The sequence below is a fragment of the Rissa tridactyla genome, chromosome 2 (genome assembly GCF_028500815.1).
Source record: "Rissa tridactyla isolate bRisTri1 chromosome 2, bRisTri1.patW.cur.20221130, whole genome shotgun sequence".
NCBI classification, from domain to species: Eukaryota; Metazoa; Chordata; class Aves; order Charadriiformes; family Laridae; genus Rissa; species Rissa tridactyla.
The window spans coordinates 54,722,871-54,728,870 of record NC_071467.1 but is presented as its reverse complement, the minus strand read 5'-3'; the positions used below and the strand labels follow the sequence as shown (position 1 = coordinate 54,728,870).

Below are 6,000 nucleotides of genomic sequence, written 5' to 3'. Positions count from 1 at the left end.
CTAAATTCATCTGCCTGAACAGAAGAATTCATTTAGCCGAGCCAAAAACCGGCCGGATCCCTCCGGACGCAGGTGGGGATCCCGGTGCCGGGGGTGGGGGTGGGGGGTGGGCTCTTTGCTGTGTGCCCGGGCAGCAAGCCCTCGGCGGGGGGGATTGGCTCCAGAAACCTCCCGGCATCCAGCTTTTGCCGTTCTCCGCGAAGTGGGCTCTTTTTTTTTTTTTTTTTTTTATTTTTTTATTTCCCCTGCTTTTTTTTTTTTCCCTCTCTCTCCTCTTTTTTTTTTTTTTTTTTTTTTTTTTTTTTCCTCCCTTTCCTTTTTCCCTCCCTCTCTCCGGAGGAGCCTCCGCAGCCCTGATTTGCTGGGAAAGCGGCGGACGCTCCGGGCAGAGCCGGGCTGCGCTGCCGCTGCTGAGGCCGGGCCGACGCCGCCGGGCGCACCCCGCTCCCCCCCCCGCCCGCTCCCGGTACCGCCGCCGGCCGCCCCCGTCGCCTCCAAGGTACCTTCCCGCTGCCTGCAGTGTCCTCCCCGCAAGGGGAAGCCGAGGATATGCCGTTTTGGGTAGCGGGGGGGGACGCGGGTAGATTACATTCCCCCCCCCCCCACCCCTGCTTTTTTTTTTTTTTTTTTAATATATACGTGTTTTTATATATATAAACCTCATTCCTAGGAGCCATTTTTAAGTTAGCGGATGCGGGGGGGGGGGGGAGCGGCGTGTGCGTGAGGCCGGGATGCCGGGGTGGGGGGGGGTGGAAGGGGGAGGCGGTAAGCGGTGTCCCCCCCCCCCTCCTAGAGCGAGGACGGTGGGTCACAGGGCTGCTCCCGCCGCAGCTGGAAAGCCGGGGGGGGTGGGTGGGGGGGAACGTTGCAATTTGAAATTTTTTTTATTTTTTTTTTTTAGGGCTGTACGCATTTCTCTTGGAAACTTCGATGGGCGGCAAAGGGACGGGGGTGGGGTTGGGGGTGTATGAGTTGGTAGGGAGCACACCCCCCCCCCCGGGGTGCCCGCTGCTGCAATGCGGCGGGTGTGGTTATGTACGGAGCACATCGCAGCCCCGGACCGCTGCGGTAGCAGCGGTCCGGGGCTGCGATGTACTCCGTACATCAGCCAAGTAATTCTGGCTTTGCAGTTTCTTGATGTGTTGGTTTTGTTGGTTTTTTTTTTTTTTTTTTAATTATTATTTATTTAATTTATTTCTCTGCCGGAGGAGGAAGGCGACGATCAGCCCCCCCCCCCCCTCACCCACCGCCGTTTGCCGGCGTGCGCTTGGCTTTTAGGAGGCAGGCAGGGATGGGAAAAGTCTTTTCCCCCCCACTCGGAACGTGTTCCCCCCCCCCCGTCGCTTGTGAAGCGGAAGGGAGGCGGGGGCGGGGGGGGGGAAGCGGCTGCGAAGTTCCCGGCTTTTGCTGTCAAAAGGATGGGGAGCCGGAGGCCTTGCTCGACGCGGAAAAAGCTGCGGGTTAGGTGTGTCCCACGTGCCTCTGTCCTTGTGCAGTGTGGCAATCAGAATGACATCTTTATTTTTTTTTTTTTTTTTTTAAATTTTAATATTGTCAGCCTGTTTGCCTGCGTCCATGGAAAGCTGGGAGACGCCTATGAAGAAAACAAGTATAACTAAGTCTCGTAAAAAAAAAAAAAAAAAAAAAAAAAATAAGCAAAGCATGTAAAGGTTTTGACCAGTAAGGTCTTAGTCGGAGGTGATGGAGTGCGCGCTTTTCCTCTGAATCTATAGAGAACAGTCCTTTTGTAGAGCGTTAAATGGTCAAGATCACCCCGCTGCATCACCGATGTGGTTAAATTGGCGGGTCTCGCTGCACCTGCATGTGTACATGCATAATGTAGCGTAGGCGAATACTGCTGTGCTCGTCTCCTTGGGTTGGAAAGTTTCAGCTCTTAACTGAGGGATGAGACCTGCATGGCAATAAGGGGAGAAGAGAGCCTGAGAGCACCGCATTAGAGCACGAGCCACTGGAAGTTTATTCCTTGCGGCATAGCTTGAGCAGGAAGGCTCCTCGGGCTCTCGGCAATGCTGCGGACCTGCTCGCTGCAGCAGAGAACGTGAAACACATCGGGAAGCATTAAAAAATAACATTGCGTTTATTTAATCAAACCGGCACAGCCCGGACCTCTCCCCAAACTAATTGCATGCGGTCGCATCCCTCCGTTAATGATGCAGCTTGGTGGCCTTTCCTCCCCAAAAGGGTGGTCCCGTATGACCGAGGAGCTGGTCAGACGCGCGTCAGGAGCTCATCCGATGGGAGCCTCCTTCTGCGGTGGGCAGGTTGCGCCTTTGGGAGGAGGAGGAGGAAGAGGAGGAGTGGGGGGGACGCAGGGTGTGGCATCACCCCCCACCCTGCACCTCCGCCTTGGCGGCTTCTCACAGGGCAGGGCTGTGTCTGTCTGCTGGGGAACTGCAGCAAAACTGGAGAGGTCTAATTTTAGTTGGGGTTTTATTCTCCCTTCCGAGAAGGAGCAAGTGAAGGTGAAGCTACAACTTACATAATTTTTGAATTAAACAGGGTGAGGTCTTTTTTTTTTTTTTTTTTTTGCGCGTGTCTGTAGCGAAAACCTGCCGAATATTTACCCTCTGATGAAGGTTTTTCTTTGAAGGCTGGGGGGGTTTTATAGGTAATATGGGCAGTGGTGGTAGGTTGGACCCCACAGCAGCATGCTCACACCTACGTTTGTAAGATTTGTTGTTTGGTGCAATGATTGTGAATTCCTTGGGGGCTTATGCATGGTTCTTTTTTAAAAAATATGTAAAATGTCGCTTCTTTGTATTTCAGGCATGCTCTTGAGTTAACAGAAAGTTCTTGAAATGTGTTAAATGTGTTATTCACGGTGGGTGACATTCAGACTTGTTTCATGGAAATCTCATGTACCAGTAAATGACTGCTTGTTGACTCAGAGAAAACATCAAACCATTTAAAAGCGGTTATAAAAGAATACTTGTTTCTCATGAGATGAAGCGTCATCTTTATCTCTCAAGCGACAGCATTCTCAGCATAAAAGTATTAATAACTGTGTGACTTTTTCACATCAAAATGTGTCCTTGTGTGAGAATCTGTGCGCGTTCAATGTATTTTGGGCTTTGAAAACAAAGGGTTGGTCCGTGCAGGGAGGGCTGCTGTGAGTCTGCGGGATTGTGCTTTTTCAGTGTGTATAGCACGGCCCTGGGATACTGTGGTTTAGCATCTTATTTATCATATTCTTAACTGGAAATACGTTGTGACTGCGGAGTTTGAATTTTCAAAGTGTTTTGTTCAGACTTAATTTCTCTCTAATCAAGTGAAAATACATGCGTGCGTATAATTGAAAAATATGATTGCTGTCAACCAAGCTCAAAATTAAGCTGAAAACGTGTTTATTCTGAAGGATCCTGATGGATTGTTCCTATTTGGTACAAAAGTTACAGAGTATGTAAAAGAGTGTTACCCAGAACTAGACTTAAATAAGCATCGCTAAGTAGTTTGAATCAGTACTGTAAAGGAAGCCTTTAAAAGAGATGAACTGCTGAAAAGATGATGGATTAGATTAAGGTTTTATCACATTTCTCTTAATTTTTAATTTCCAATATTAGCCATTTCTAATGGTTGGGGAAATGCTCCAAGTCTAAATGTGTGTATGGACACACAGCACTTCCTCTCGCTAATGCGAGAGGCTAGAAACACCCACAGAGAAATGCTTGTTTTCTTTGGAAAGATGTCAAATTTCTTAAAATGAACAGCACAGGTAGTAGGGAAAGAAGAGCGTGAGCACTTATCTTGGCTTCAGTAGGAGAAATCCTACGGGCCCTTTGCGCCCGCCCCTGCCAGTCTCAATCGTTGTCACCATAAGCATTGGTGCAGAGGAAACTCGGGAGGATTGCCGAGGACTAAATATCTGTGGAAAAGCAGAAATGGGTCAGTATTTGGGACAACTGAGTTAATCTGAGACAATGTGCTGTATAGACAGCAAACTCCGTATCTCAGACACCGTTCCTCGGTAATTGATATAATGCAATTTGAGTAATTGTCTGCTTTTTTGTCTCTAGAGGAAAACGAAATCTTTACTTTTTACTTGCACTTTGACTGTATCAGCAGGCATAGTTGTTCTTGAATAAAGCAGATAAAAGCAAAAAGGAAACTATAATCTTCTAAATCACGAATCTATTTGCATCCTATGGGATGCAGTATATGACAGGGTAATATATAGACAAAAGTTTTAAAAGTACACAGAAGTAAAAAAAGGAGGGGAGGGAAAAACCCTTTTTACATAGACCCCTTCAATTTTTACCCTTTCCCTTATAGATCTTGGAAATACTTTGTGTGCCACAGACAGAGGATCCCTTTCAGTGGCTTCACTACCTATCAAAACTGATCTGTTAGCAAGCTGAGAAACAAAAGGAGTACTGAAATCTGCATGAGGATAGCCTACCAGATGTTTGATCCCACTGCGAAAAGTCTTTATAGTTTAGAGGGTTAAAGAAGAATGTGGAAACCGGGGACTCAGAGAGTGCGTGGGGGGTAAAGGGCTAGAATAAATGGAAAGCATATGTGAATATAAAGAAATATTTCGGGAAGGGAGGAGGGAGAGTAAAGAGAAAAAAGCAGGATACAATTTTGGATACACACTCACATGCATGTATTTGTATGAAACGTGTGTTTACTGACAAACGTGACAGAAGGGAAAAGTCATAGCACTGCTCTAATGAGTTCGAGGTGGGAGAAGAAAGCTCCCGTCTGGAATGGAGAATGGTTGATGTTTCTGTTCCCGGGCTATGTTAAAATCTGAACTACCCAAGGTATAGCGTGTGTCTGTCGCTTGGCTTTTGCCGTGGCCTTTTTCCTAAAACAGGGACTGGTTTTTGATCCCAGGTGGGCTGCAGGTAGCAAGCGGTGTAATATATTTGAGGTGGGAAGAGCTGACCCCAGCGGGCTCTTGGTTGGAGCCCTGTTGATGGATGGTGGGATGTTCACGGAAGAGAGGAAGGGCAGACACCCATCTCCAGCCCATGTCAGACCAGAGCGAGCTGCACCCTTATGCCTGTGGTTTTGCTGTTCTCTTTAGTTGTGTCCTGCTCCCTGAGCCAAACTCTTGCCTGTTGCTCCCACCGCACATCCCCTTCTCCCTAGCTGTGGCTGTTGTCTGGGTGCCCCTTCCCTTGGGCTCCCCAGCAGGGAACCTCTGGCACCGTCCATCCTTCCCATCACCCAGGCAGGTGGCTGAGCCTTTGCACCCCTTCCCCTCCTCCCGATTTCAGATTATCCCTCCACGTTCTTCATCCTCAGAGCTTCACCCCTTGCTCAGCCTCAGCCCTCTCCACCTCCCTCCCGCAGGAGGTGAATAAATCTGGGGAGGCAGCCACACGCTGGGATGCTCCAGCAACCTTTCCCTGGTGGCAGGAGGTGACACCGTTCCCAGCAGCTGAGGAGCATGACATTAGTGGTGGTGGTGGAGGAGCAGAAGGAGTCCCTGGTGGTGGAAGTTACCTTGTTTACTCCTTATGAGTCTGAGGGCAATTATGTGTAACACCTCCCTGGTTTCCTAGGACATGCTGGCTGCAAATAAAGTCTTGTTTAATAAGCTAGCAAATGCAAACAGGCTGTGAAGAGAGGGGGGGGGGGAAAGCTCTTCCAGACCTAGGAAACATATGTTTATGCTAACTGAGAGACCTGTTCTTGCACCCTGACTCACATCAGGGAGTATCTTTATCTGCTAGTCTTCCCACGGAAATCAGTAAGTCTGTCTGTGAAGCCGGGCTCGATTTGGTTTAGATGGAGGTACCAAAATCCGACCCTACTAAATCGTAGCTTACTTAGGTCAGGAAGCTGTAATCTCTCTAAGGACCCTGGAGATGATTACTTCACCAGCCCCGCTGAATTCATCGCTGTTTTCTTTCAATTAAATTACCGCTTGTTGCAGAGCAAGGCTTGGAGCAGGCAGCGCTCAGCCCCTCCGCTCCCCAGCACCTTGGGCTTGCTACGCTGGGGTTGGCATATGGGTGTAGACATCTATAC

The 6,000-nt window shown here is 48.8% G+C and overlaps 1 protein-coding gene across 3 annotated transcripts in view; it reads left to right on the top strand.

The window, feature by feature from the left end:
- The first annotated feature begins 369 nt into the window (after window positions 1-369).
- Window positions 370-6,000, top strand: part of EPB41L3 (erythrocyte membrane protein band 4.1 like 3) — a 101,120-nt gene continuing 95,489 nt past the window's right edge. For all 3 annotated transcript variants that reach the window (XM_054192579.1, XM_054192572.1, XM_054192578.1), the window contains exon 1: window positions 370-499. The gene's annotated coding sequence lies outside the window, so the exon portion shown is untranslated. The remainder of the gene's footprint in view (window positions 500-6,000) is intronic.